Source organism: Phacochoerus africanus, chromosome 11 (assembly GCF_016906955.1).
Source record: "Phacochoerus africanus isolate WHEZ1 chromosome 11, ROS_Pafr_v1, whole genome shotgun sequence".
Taxonomy (NCBI): domain Eukaryota; kingdom Metazoa; phylum Chordata; class Mammalia; order Artiodactyla; family Suidae; genus Phacochoerus; species Phacochoerus africanus.
Genome location: NC_062554.1, coordinates 68,438,315 through 68,453,233, shown reverse-complemented (window position 1 = coordinate 68,453,233; position 14,919 = coordinate 68,438,315). Strand labels below are relative to the sequence as shown.

The window sequence follows — 14,919 nt, the reverse complement described above, 5'->3', positions numbered from 1 at the left end:
TGAGGTTGCGGGTTCGGTCCCTGCCCTTGCTCAGTGGGTTAACGATCCGGCGTTGCCGTGAGCTGTGGTGTAGGTTGCAGACGCGGCTCGGATCCCGCGTTGCTGTGGCTCTGGCGTAGGCCAGAGACTACAGCTCCGATTAGATCCCTAGCCTGGGAACCTCCATATGCCGCGGGAGTGGCCCAAGAAATAGCAACAACAACAACAAAAAAGACAAAAGACGAAAAAAAAAAGAAAATAAAATATAAAATTATCATTAATATACAAATCATTGACAATGTTAATTCATTTCATCATCACTAGATTATAAAAATGAATTTTTCAAGTGTTAGATAATATGATGCCCTTTAATAGGAATAGTATAGAATAGAACTTCTAAAGAAAATGTGACAATATATGTACCAGCACTGAAATTTTTCATATTTTTAATTAAAATACCAAGTCTCAGGTATATCTGTATACAATATTCTCCTGTATTTTAAAAAGAATATGCGTACATATGTATATATATAAACTTAATAACAATGCCATGTGTGTGTTTTTGTGGGTCTGGGTAGGTTACAGTAAGGAGAAAAGGGAGGAGGCTGTGTGTGTGAGATGAATACAAATCTGTACTCTTTTTTTTTAAATGAACACGGAGTTTACTTTCATCTCTCTAAAACATAAACTGGGTGGGAGATAATTATGATCAATACTCACAACTGGGATTTGCAGAAAGGCTCGGGTTTCTTACAGAGTGGTATAATCATGGTGATATTGATGAATGACAAGAAACAACAGGGGATTCCAAGGAATGAATGAGGTCCCCGGGAACCTCGGAAGTGGGGCCTGGAGCTGGGACAACCCATGCTCATCTGTGGGCCCAAAGATGTTAGGATAAGACAGACTGGTGCATGTGCTGAGCTTTTATTTATTTTTTAATTCAGTGTCTAGGTGGGAAGTGAAATGGCAATAGTAAGGAGAGTTCAGATATTTTGTCTGGTATCATAATGTTTATGTATTGTGACCATAATCACTTATAAAACAGAAATTATTTTCAGATGAAGAGATAGGTTTAAAGGTTGATTAGCCCTAGGGTATTAGGAGTAGTTGATCATTTAATTATATGGTGCGTGGCTTACATTACACTTGAGAGTCTTTCCTACTCTCTAAGACAGAATTAAAGAAATTCCTTCTACAATGAGCCCACAAGAGGAAGAATTTCCAATGCCATTTGAGGGGGGAAGGCAATGACAGAAGGAAGGAGAGATACCAGAAACAGAATTCTAATTCATCTCAGTCCTGCAGTGTGGAGGGAAGTACAGGCTCCTCCTGGGAACAGGTGCCAAGAACTTTATGAAATCATGGGTTACTGTTTGTCCCAGGTTACAATGTCAGTATACTAATAGGGATAATAGAAATGATTCTATGAGGTTCAATGTCAAGCTAAAGAGATAACGAAAATATATTTAACAGTTTAAAATAGATGGCACAGAAATAAATTGTATAGAAAGAAACGGACAACTAAAAATAACCCAACATGCTAAGTGCTATGAGTTATGAGTCCTTCTGAAAACTCAGATCAAAGAGCAGTTAATACACTCCTGGGTATTAGAGAAAGTTGTAAGGGGCCCTTGGTAAGTGATGAGTAAGTGATTGAAAGGAAAGACAGGAGTGGCATAAGCAAGCAGCAGCCCAGAGACTAAGCATGAATAGTACATTCTGGGATCAGCTAAAAGTACATTGTGACTATTCAACAAGTTGTGTCCAGCAGAAGAGAAAAGGCAAATAAAGAAGTAAATAAAGTGGAATCAAGGAATGAGAGATTTTCAAGTCCATACTAAGAAATTTGGACCCCTTACTGACAGATAGACAATAGAGATTCATAAGCAAAAAGGTAAAACAGGGTCACATAAACACCTGTGTCTTCATGAGTCAGAGAACCATGTGGGAAGTCTCAGCAGCACAATGTGAAGTCAGGAGGTGGAATATTGAGAAGCAGAAGATGAAGAAGGAGTTACCTACTTAAGGGCAAAGAAAGGGAACTCACAGTTACTGAGCAATGCTTCTGTGCTAGGTACTGCACTAGGCTTCAGGTGAGTGCATGTTCACTTACCTTGTGCTATGAATCCAAGGGGGCAGATATACCTGTTTTACAGGTTAAATTTCAGGCAAGTAAAATGGAGAGCCATACCCAAGTAATTGCCAGGCGACCCAACTAATTTAAGTGACTTCTTCTTCTACTAAGGGATAGGCAATGTTTCTTTTCAGAGCAGCAGATTGACTTTTGTTGTACAAATGATCTTTCACTGGGTTCAACAGTTATGGTTCACACAACAGAGTTTTGGAAAAAAAAATAAACAAGGAGAGAGTAAAAAATCTCTGATTAGAATCAGAGAGAACTGATATGTGAGGAGAGGGCAGCACGGTAAGAGGAAGAATATGACTTCAAGTAGGGGAAAGGGAGCAAATGACACTTAAAACTACGTCAATGGGAAGACTCTGGTGGCCTCAAACTCTCAACATAAGGCTGCTCTACAAGAGCACAACTGTGTCAGGAGGTTAGGTTAGGGGCGGTTCAAATGAAGTCATATTCCTACTCAATGTACTTGGAGCAAAAATAAGAGTCATTGAAGAAGCAAGGTAAGTGAGTCAAGGTAATTATAAGGAGAAAGTTCTAGACCCAGGAGACTGGGAAGAATTAAGATTCTCAAGAACTCTCTGGGACAGCACAAGAAGTAGGGGGATCTCCACTGAATGTATTTCAAACCATGATGCATTCAGCTATCAAAGGAGAGGGCTATTCTCCTCAATACTTGGGTTTTCATAAGGAAGACAATGGCAAATACTCAGATTAATTTACAGAATACCATGGAAGCCTAAGTATCTGTTAGCAAGCAGGGACTCCATCACCTATGCCTACCCACACTTACAAATCTCCTTACCTGCAAAGTGGGAATGCCATAGGAATTATTATCTCGGACTCTTCTACATTCAGCACAAAACCTCCCAAATTATAGCTATAGTTTTGGAACAATTACATGTTATAATGGCTTTACTTGTGTCAACAAGGCTATAAATATATATTTGATTGTTTTGGAGTAACCCACCCTCTAAATTCTTCTAATGCTTTATGGCTAAGTATATGTCTGTATTTGTGGTTAATGGAAAATTTAAAAACTGCCTCAAGTTCCTAAACAAAAAAGATAGCTACAAGACCATTAAATTTAGACTCCCATTTAAATATTTCCTCTGGTAATAAATTTCAGAGCAAAAGGTTAACTTGGAAATTCAATAAAGAATATTTTACTTCCTTAGTGACCTGAGTGCTAATATAATTAATAATGCATCATTTTGTTGCACACAACATATGGGGATTAATTTCCAATTTCATTATAACATTTCATCAGGTGTAAACAGGCTTTTACATGTTACAGAAATAATTTAGATATTCTGTAAGTAATCTTAAGAAAGCTTATGAAAATTAAAAATCTAATTTCTGAAAGAGGCAGACAAGAGATATAACTCTTAATAGAGTTATTCTTTTCAACAGATTGCTCATATCTTTTATGATATAAAATTGCCCATAGTTGCTTTTCATACTGCTGCATTTTTAATACAGGCCAACTTAGGAAAGATAGACTATTCATGGGAAAAACACAGATTCTCTAATAGAAAGTGGTGTAAAGATATTCTAAATTACATTCTCTTTTTTACCCAGATTTTAGCAGTATTGTAGTGTTCAACCAAAATCAGATCAATACCTCACTGGAACAGCAACAACCACAGAGAAAAACCTGTACTGTTTTCTGAAAAAAAAATTAGCATAGTAAATGCAAGCTAGTGATTTCATTCAGAGATTTGAACTCTAAACGATGAACAGTTCAATACCGTTTGAAGAAAAACAAAAGACAATTTTTATCCAAAATAGAAAAGTCCTGCCCTGATAAAGATGGCAGATAATGTACTATGATATCCAGCTATTTTTCCTTTGACAAGAGGATCCTGAGCACATAAACATGTACGCTCAATTTCACGCAAAAAATAAGAATCACTAAATATGGGGTGACTAGAAATCGAACACTGCATTTGAAGTAGAGATATAATTATATATGCATTGAAATGCTTTCTTTTTTGCATTGGTTGATGGGAGGATTTAATGTAGTAATGAATTCAGGAGTACTTTGAGCTCAAAGTGGGAAAGCATTAAGAGGAAATTATTATTAGTATCCTTCTAGGAAGGAAATGTGTGCACCCTGATTCAATGGATAAGACTAAAATACATAATTAGAGAGACTGCCAGTACAGCAACTTCCACACAATGGCAATAGCATTCTGATGAAAATTCATTTCACTGTAAAATAAGAAGTATCTCAAGAAAGCTGTTAATTATAAAAGATTTCCTCACAAACTTTACTGTTTTGTAGACAAAAGAATAGGAAACAATGTTAAATTGCAATGCAATTCACCAGGTGAATGATATTGGGCAAGTAGGTTACTACATCTAAACTCTGTTTCTTTATCTCCCGTATGGTATAGCACCTTAACGGCTATTTCAAATATTAAATTTCTATAAAATGCCAAGCTGTTTGCCTAAATGTAGAATAATTCCTCAACATGCAGATGGGAAAACACTGGGGGGAAATCAAGGCCATAGAGATGTATACAACATCATAGATCTTTTTTTAAACTTTCAAGAGAAATAATGTTATTTTTTAAAAGATGCAAATATAACTCAGGCATAAAAATGAATAAGGTACATGCACCTCATATTTGAAATTCTCTCATATATTTATGAATTGAATAACATGCTTGTTTAAAATATATGATGTAAATAAAGCACATTTATATTAACCTCAGGAATTATTTTTCTGAAATATTCTGCATTATTAACATTTATCAGAATGTTGTATTTGCTCTATTTATTTTTAAAGGAGAAAGAATAGGGAGAAGATTCAGTAACAACAACAACAAAAAAAGAAGAATTATAAAGATAAAAAATAGTACCTTAAAGGAATGGTTGAAATGGTTGGCATGATTTAGAGATAAAGTAGCTACAAGAAAGAGGAAGATTAGACGTCTGTCTTCATTAGGATCTGAATTGAACTGGACAATTTCTTGAGACCCACTTTCCTTTTCTGTAATCTTATAATGCTGCTTTCTTCTAAGATAAACAATATCGATGTGGATACAGATAGTGAGTTCAATAGGTGATATATAACCGATAACACTAAGAACATGGATCTTCCTTAAATATACACACATACAGTTCAGTATGTCTCAAAGCATAGACATAGAATCAATCATATCAAAATCACCTAGTGAATGTTAACAAGGCAAATTTCCAAGTACCTCCCCATGACCTGCTGAATCAAAACCTTTAGCGGTGGGGTTGGAGAATCTGCAGGTGTCAAGAGCACACAAGATGATGTGTGAGTACACCGGAGTTGGAGAACCACTCACTTCAAGAGCAATGTTTGGTACTGTACATTTTTGGATTGACTTTCAAGGTCACCATGGTGGTCACCTCCATGTAAACTAGCCTGGATAGGGCAAAGTGCTTGGACAAGGGTGTTGATTTATGAGCCAGTACTGATAATTGCCTTCCACACACATCCTAGTGCTGCAATTCAGTTAAATGGCCACATCTGATGTTAGGATATCCTGGAAATGTGGTCCAGTTGTATGTATGCACACAAAAAGGAAATAGCAAGTCTCTAATTCTACACACATGGAAAAGAGAAAGAAGATGCTTTTTCAATGTTTCTCAAAGCGGGGTGGGTGCAATCCCTGGAGTTTCCTAGAGCCAACCCTGAGAGGATTTGAATCACTGGCACAATCTTCACAAACATCTTTAAATTTGAGAATGGTTCCTAGCTGAAGTTTTTTCCTCCATCTTTCTCTACCATGTTTTCCTTCAAGAGCATCTTCTAATGTCCATCTGCTTTTCTAGAAAAAGCAGCTATTTCAACAATTATTTTGAGGTCATGTTTTCATGAAGAGTTGTACTAGTATTAAATCTTGAAGACCTTCTGCTTATATACAATCTTAAATGCCAAGTAAATAAAGTAGCATCCATGAGCTGTTGGTGAGTGCTTAAGCTTTTGTTGTATTTCTTCCAACAGAGGCTTCTTCTGTGTAACAGGGAGAGTTTATGGCTTTGTTTCTGTTTTATTGAAACAAAGAAATTTTAATTTCTATATCAGCTGTTTTCTTCCACTAAAGAATTCTATTTTATGTTTTAGTTGATTTATAATGTTGTGATAATTTCTGCTGTACAAGTGATTCAGTTATACATATGCACATATCCATTTTTCTCAGATTCTTTTCTCATATAGGTTATTATAGAATATTGGGTAGAGAACTCTTTTAAAATAAATGTTAGTGTACTTTGCTGAGGGATGATTTTCTGACTCTTCTAAAATGTTATAGGGAACTTTATAGTTGTTCTCTTACTTGGCTAATCAACAGATGTTTGAAAAGCTGTTACTAGCCACTCGCAGTCCCTACATCCTAAGATGTGCACAGTTACTTAGTAATTTCATTTACTGCCTATCAAGACCAGTATCTTCAAAAACGACCAGAATAAATATATAATGGAAAATTGCAAATCCATTATGATAATCTTGGAAAAAAATAACCAAGTTTACTAATTTCTTTTTTTTTTTTTGCCTTAGCATGAAGTGCCCTGCAATTACATTCACCAAGCAACAGGATGAATTAATAAGGAAAGCATTTATAATCTAAACCATTTTAATATGCTCTTTCAATAAGCAATGAATGTTTTGATACATATTCAGATGCCTTGAACTCTTTTCTTTGAGAAAGCAGTAAGATTGGCTACATCTAAATCCTAACAAATACTGATGGAGAATCCACTTTATGACAGACACCTGGTAGAGGAAGCAGAGAGAGTCATGCTTCCCATGGGCTTAAACAGACAGTAGGGTCTCATGGTGCATTCATAATTACATACTGAAATCCTTATTCAGATACAGGTTTTCACTGTTCAAAAACATTACTTTGTATGACAAAAGGTAGTTGAATGAAAAGTAGCTTACTCTAAATTCTTGTTATAGGCCATCCATCCCTTTCTCTAAAAAGCCCATACTCCATTAACAATCACTTTATGCCAGTTGTCATAATGTGAGATATCCCTATATTACTTTAGTCATTATAAAGATGTTCTTCTATATTTAAAGCACTATTTGAAAAATGAAAGATACACTCATTTTATGATGAGAGAAAACAGTTATGACGTGTCTTCTGTTCAGTGGTTAGATATTGATGACACAAGTCTTTAATCAAATAGTGTTCATTTGCTTCTAATACTCTCTCTCCTATTAATTTGCTTTTATTAATCGATTAAACTAAATCTCTTAGTGTTCAAGGAAATTTCAATTAAAATAATGCTCACTGACCATTAAATTAATGTAATAAATATTAGAATACTACAAGTATTAACACATGTAAAGATCAGAAAAGGTTTTTTTTTTTTGTTTTTTTTTTGGCTTTTTATGGCTGCACCCTCAGCGTATGAAAGTTCTCAGGCTAGGGGCTGAATCAAAGCTGTAGCAGCTGCCAGCCTACACCACAACCATAGCAACAAGGGATCTGAGCCACATCTGGACCTACACCACAGCCCATAGCTCACTGGCTCCTTAACCCACAGAGCAAGGCCAGGGATCAAACCTGCATCGTCACGGTTACTAGTTGAGTTTGTTACTGCTGAGCCACAACAGCAACTCCAGAAGCAAAATTTCTAATTGCCATATTAAAAGTAGACAGCTATCCTTTTGTTTGTTTGTTTGTTTTATTTATTTGTCTTTTTGCCTTTTCTAGGGCTGCTCCCACGGCATATGGAGGTTCCCAGGCTAGGGGTCGAATCAGAGTTCTAACTGCCGGCCTACACCACAGCCACAGCAACTCGGGATCTGAATCACATCTGCAACCTACACCACAGTTCATGGCAACGCCGGATCCTTAATCCACTGAGCAAGGCCAGGGATCGAACCTACAACCTCATGGTTCTTAGTCAGATTTGTTAACCACTGAGCCACAAAGGGAACTCCAGTTATGCTTTTTTAATTGAGGTTCTACATCACATTTAACAAAAATATAGTTATATCTAGTGTTGGCTCTGAGGTTGCTCTACCACATCTGGTAAAGTAAGGTGCATAATATTTTAACTTTGAAAAGGCAAAAAACAAAACCAACATTCAATTTAAAAGAAATACAGTGAAAAGAACAAAGCAAATTGTAAAAGAACTTGAATACATATTAGATCAAGTGGTATTTTTTATTTACAACTGTTTTACATATCAATAAGTAAATGCTAGGCCAAGAAAAGTTGGGCATAGGATTTTAGTGAAATATGGAATTTAAGGAAAAAATTGCAAATTAAAAAACCTACATAGAATAAAATGCTCAGTTCCCTTCGTGGCTCAGTGGTTAACGAATCCAACAAGGAACCATGAGGTTGTGGGTTTGATCCCTGGCCTCGCGCAGTGGGTTAAGGATCCGGCGTTGCGGTGAGCTATGGTGTAGGTCGCAGACTCAGCTTGGATCCCATGTTGCTGTGGCTCTGGCATAGGCTGGTGGCTACAGCTCTGATTAGAGCCCTAGCTGGGAACCTCCATAAGCCTCGGGAGCGGCCCTAAAAAAAAAAAAGGCAAAAAAAAGACAAAAAAAAAGAATAAAATGCTCAACCGCACTCAAATGAATTTCAAACAAAACAAAATACATTGTTATTTAACATATTTGCGAATATTAAAATATCTATAGTAGTTAAATTTGTCTGGTGTATGCGAATGTGATGCAGTCTCAAACTATTGGAGGAACTGAAATTTTGAACAATTATCTTAACAAACAATTAACATCTATCAAAAGTGTAAATCTATCTTCAACTATATAATTTCACTCTAGGAGACTTTTGAATTAAAGTTAAAGAATATCACTAGTTCTTGTCTTTCTTTTCCTTGGTTTAGTTGTTTGTTCTTTTTTTCTATTCCCTTTTTCTTCTGGTGTATATTTTCAAGTAGTTTTCTCAAAATGCATATGTGAGAGAAAGGTTTTTTGTTCTCATCATGTCTGAAAACAACTTTGTTTTGTTTTTTCCAAGGGAAAAATTATATCACTCAATACACTTAACGTTGAGATTATCTTCTTAAGTAGATGTAGCTTTTTAGTCCAGTAGAATTTAAGCAACTTTTAAAGTAAGTGATTTTACTTTCTCATGGGGTTTGGAGATTCTTATGATCTGAGAAAATATTTGAGGAAAGGCTATTTTTAAGAGGAAAAGATAAGACAGATTTCCCTTACTGCAGCATGCACTCCATCACAATACATAGTCATTAAATCTATTGGCACTTCATAGGCAATTACCATCTCCTGAACAATAGTCATGTGGTCATGGGCAGAGACTATGGCTACAAAATCCTTATCTTTATTTCCAAATTTCTTTTCCATTCCCTACTCCTAAAATACAGCAACCCCTCTAGGCCCCAGTGCCCCTCCCCTTCTAAAGTCTTATCTCCTCCTTTGATCTATCTGTAGGGTACCATAAGGTATATCAGTCAGTCATTTTTCCTTAATTCATTCAATTCCCCTGTTATGTAGGAGCTGAGAACCAGAAGGCATAAGAGAAAAAGAATAGAGCCTTCCTGATGGCAGTGCCTCAAGCTAAGCAAATATTAATCTTCTATTAGGAAATTCTCTATAATTGATTATATTACAAAGAATATCTCAATTCACAAGAATTTTCTGTATTCACTGTCCCCAGTGTCTAACAATTGCCTCTTCAACTCACTCTAGTCTGTCTTCAATTCCAAATGCGCCTCCCCCAAACAGATTTAAAAAATCAATGAGGAGTTCCCGTCGTGGTTCAGCGGTTAACAAACCCGACTAGGAACCATGAGGTTGCGGGTTCGATCCCTGGCCTTGCTCACTGGGTTAAGGATCCAGCGTTGCCATGAGCTGTGGTGTAGGTTGCAGATGTGGCTCGGATCTGGCATTGCTATGGCTCTGGCATAGGCCGGTGACTACAGTTCCGATTAGGCCCCTAGCCTGGGAACCTCCATACGCCACGGGTGCGGCCCTAGAAAAAAATAAAAAAATAAAAAAATAAATAAAACAATGATCTCCCACTATATTAAACCTAATGAACATTATTTAATTCTTCAAATTCTCAGTATAATCAGAGACTGTAAAATTTGGTCTCTGACTTTTTTCATGCCTGAGGAAAATATCATATTTGTTGGTATTCTGAACTATCCTTTTTGGGAGCTAATTCCATAAGGGCTAGTCACAGAACCTTTATTCATTTTATACACCTCTCCTCTGGTCAGCAGCTTTTAGCCCTGGCTATGTTTTTAGACTTAACCCATAAGACATGAAAAAGGCTATTTCCACAGGGTGGAGCACAAAGAGTTTTTTTTAATCTCTTCAAGTTATTTAATGTGAAGCCAGAGTTAAAATCACTAGACAGGGTGAGCTCTTCTTTACACATACCTTCAATTCCTGTTCATTCACTGACCTAGACAGACAGATAAGCCAAAGCTATATGCATAGGCATCTTAAATTGTATGTGCCCAGGACAAGTACCACTGTCTTTCCTCAAACACAATCTCTCCAAGGACTTTTACATCAGTAAATGGCACTAACATCCAATCAGCCTCAGAAGCCAGGCACTCAGAAGCATCTTTGCTAGCTCCTGCTTCCTAAAGCCCTATGCAAAAACTCAATGCTTTCTATTCCACTTCCTGAATATCTCAGGAATCTGACACCTTTCTCCATCTGCCCTTCCACCACCCTAACATACCATTGCCAGCATACAGTTGACTTTGACCCTGATGACTTGAAGCATGAGTATGATTTGAAATAGTAAAGGGGAAGGTATTTGGGCACAATTGCATATATTAAGCTATGGAAATAGTATTTTAAGTGGTATATTCAGGAGCTCGTACAGACAAAAGATTAAATGGGAGAGTGATAGAAATCACTAAATTTAGATATATTTAAGTACATTCTACTTTTTAATGAGATAATATCCACAGAGAATTTCATTAGTTATTACGTTTTGTTTAAATATTTTAGCTACCCAAGTGTCCTATACAGAATTCCCTGTAGTAGCTCAGATGATATTTTCAAAGTGAAATTCATATTTTTCTGCCTAAAGTATTTATCTTTTAATTTTTTCTTTTTTTTTTTTTAGGGCCACACCCACAACATATGGAAGTTCCCAGCCTAGGGGTCAAATTGAAGCTGTAGCTGCTGGCCTGCATCACAGTGACAGCAACATGGGATCTGAGCCGTGTCTGCAACCTACACCACAGTTCAAGTCAATGCTGGATCCTTAACCCACTAAGTAGGGCCAGGGATTGAACCCACATCCTCATGGATACCAATAGGGTTCGTTACTTCTGAGCCAGAATGGGAATTCCCTATGTTTTAAATGCATATCTCCAATATTCCACTGCAATCAACATTTATTCCATATCCTATTTTAAATGTTTTTTAAATGGTGTATTTTTACTATCACTTCTGGACGATTTATAGTCTGTTGTAATGATTTCACTAGAGGTAAATGACCGTATTGACATCTCATGGAAATTGGCTGACATGCCAGGCATTGGCAGTAATTAAGAAAAAGAAGAAACCATGCTCCATGTTCTTCAGGCACTTACAGCCCCTTGAAAGAGAATTAAAAACATGAATTTAATGTCAAACAATAAAGGAAAGAGTTCTGCTAAGCGCTAACCAGAGAGTAGAGCAGTGAGGTGGTCAGTTGATTATAGACCTGATGGTCAGAGAAATCATTGAGAGAGAGGTTAGGTTTGGCTCGGGCTCACCACAAGTGCCTAGATTTGCTCACTGGATAAATGGCAGACACACACAACATGTTTAAACATGTTGATTAAAGGGATGATAATTGTTAACAAAGGTATGGACACTGGAATACACATTACTGGTTCATTTGAATTTGAGAAGCCTAGACTCATTAGAGGGGCAAGAGTGCATTGAGAAGGAGTAGAGAAACAAATTCAGCTCAATTAGATGCAACCATATTGTAGAGGTTTGGAAAAAGAATTCATATCTGTGTGACAGTAAATAAGTCACTCAGGGGACCTGTTCCAGACAAAGAAGGATCTGGCTGGTCCACAAAGACTGGACAGAGTGAGAATGCCTTGCACCCAAGAGGTCGTTAAACTAAGCCTGGTCTGTCATGGAAAAGAAGACAAAAGAGATGGGCCCAAGGAAAGTAAGAAGAGAAATAATTTTCATCAGCCAACATGCAAATCATTTCCTTCTAGTAGGTATTAGCAGGTGGCATGGTGGAAAGATAATAGATTTTAAAGCAGCAGTTCTATTTTGCCTAGAGCCACTACTTGTAAATTGTACTTCTACTTTTCTACTATAATAACTGTAAGAGTTTTACCTTGTGGTGAAAAAGAGAAGATGTGGTGGAAGCAAGATGAAAGTGCATCAAAAATAAATGTTATATTTTACTGCTGTGGCTAATGCCAGGCCTATTCTCCAAGGGATTATGATGAAAAGCTTTAAAAAATATTTATAAGCCAGTATGAATGCCTTGATATGCTTTGTGTCATAATTCTGATTAAGAATTATTTTATTACTGGAGTTCGCATTGTGGATCAGTGGTAACAAACCCATCTAGTATCCATGAGGATGTGGGTTCAATCGCTGGCCTTACTCAGTGGGTGAAGGATCCGGCCTTGCCATGAGCTGTGGTGCAGATTGCAGAAATGGCTCAGCTCTGGCATTGCTGTGGCTGTGGTGCAGGTAGGCAGTTGTGGCTTGGATTTGACCCTTAGCCTGGGAACTTCCATATGCTGTAGGCTTGGCCCTAAAGAGACAAAAAAAAGCAAAAAAGAATTATTTTATTACCAAGATATCCTCTAAGATGAAAGCATGTGATGTTTACAAATACATTGCTCCTCTAACACTTTATAGGATTATATTTAAAGAAGAAAAGTAGGCTAAATAGGTGTATATAGCAAACCATCTTCAATAGGTAATTCTTCTTACTCTACTAAAAAAATAAAATACAGAGTCCCCTTGTAGTGCAGTGGGTTAAGGGTCTGGCATTGTTACTGCAGCAGCCTGGGTCACTGCTGCAGTGTGGGTTTGATCCCTGGCCTGGGAACATCCACATGCCATGAGCACAGAGAGGGGAAAAAAAAAAAAACTGATAAAAGTTGTAATATAACTAGCTTTAAATCATTAAAATGAGATTTCCTTCCTTTTTCTCCTACAAGTAACTGACATCTAAGAAGGCTTTTGAGTTTTTTCAAACCAGCATTTCAAAGCTGCTTTACTTGTTGAAATCTAGATTTGGCTGAGCAGATTCAACCACTGAGTTCAAAGACAGTTCTAAATTTGAACCAGTGTGTTTTCCCTTCTTTAGATATGATGTAAGGCACCTGAGATTAATGGGAAACATGAATAAAAGGTCCTGGGTCCTGAAAACATCAATAAAGGCAGTCAACCAATTGAAGTTGGCAGTGGTTGGCCATGGTGTGTGTCAAATAAATTGCTGGTGCAATGAGCTGACAGATGGAATAGTATTTTTTATGTGTATAGAGGTGTATGCACCTGAATAGTTCAAGTCTGCCTCTCCAGCCCTCCTATTCTAGTCCCTACATGTCTTCTAAGAGAAATCAGAGAGGAGGTAAAAAGAACTGTTTCCTTCTGGGAAATCTAGGGGATAATAATTAACTGGGGCAATAGCAATGATCAAATAAGAGATTTCACTATATTTAAAATGTCTCTATTTGCTCCTACCATCAGATTCTTGCTCTTCAGTAACAAAAAAAGCATATATGGCCAATGAGCAGTGAGGGGGACTGGAGAAGTTTATTCTAATGACAACATCCAGATAAGGAATGAAAGGAGGGGAAGGGAGGTGTGGTCAGTCAATCAGGAAAGAGATGCCATTTACCGAAGCTAATCCCTACCTCAATACCCCAAAACATCTCAGAACAGCAGTATACATTATTAAGATAAATAAGTAGGTAAGTTTTTAAAACATACTATATACTTATATATGCATACATAGTAGGCTTATGAATATTTTAGGTATATCATGTTATATATATACCTCTATAGTACAGGTGATTATATAAGCAAAAATTACATATTAGTATAGTTTAGTAGTTAACAGTAAAGGCCTGTGTATAGGAAAACTTTTCAGTCAGACTAACTCTTGCTGTATGGCTTGGCACGTGCTACTTAACTTCTCTATATTCCAATTTCATTGATTGTAAGGTAGATTTAATAGTAACTATTTTACATGACTGTTCTGAGTATTATCTGAGATCCTATTTGCTAGGCACATATAGAGATAATAAGTTTTCTTATGGTTACTATCATTGCCATATGACATTGGACAAATTATTAGGGCGTCACATGATTTCAAGTTTATTCTTTTTTTTTTTGGTCTTTTTTTGCTATTTCTTGGGCTGCTCCCTTTTTTTGGGGGGTCTTTTTTTGCTATTTCTTGGGCTGCTCCCGCGGCATATGGAGGTTCCCAGGCTAGGGATCTAATCGGAGCTGTAGTCTCCAGCCTACGCCAGAGTCACAGCAACGCGGGATCCAAGCTGCATCTGCAACCTACACCACAGCTCACGGCAACGCCGGATCATTAACCCACTGAGCAAGGGCAGGGACCAAACCTGCAACCTCATGGTTCCTACTCGGATTGGTTAACCACTGCGCCACGACGGGAACTCCGTAAATTTATTCTTATTATGTCAATGCTTTTCCTTTAGGGTCTCCTTACAGGTTGCTCTTTCCTCGTGTCTTCTGTACTCATTATTCAGTTAATGAAGGTCTACTGCGTGTTTGTCACCACTGGACCAGATGCACAGTTCTGTCGCGCCCCTCTCATAGTGCCCTGCATAAGGTTCTATCCACAGAAAC

At 37.2% G+C, this 14,919-nt stretch overlaps 1 protein-coding gene across 1 annotated transcript in view; it reads right to left on the bottom strand.

The window, feature by feature from the left end:
- ZNF804B (zinc finger protein 804B) overlaps positions 1–14,919 on the bottom strand; it is a 506,757-nt gene that overhangs the window by 378,565 nt on the left and 113,273 nt on the right. The window lies entirely within an intron of this gene.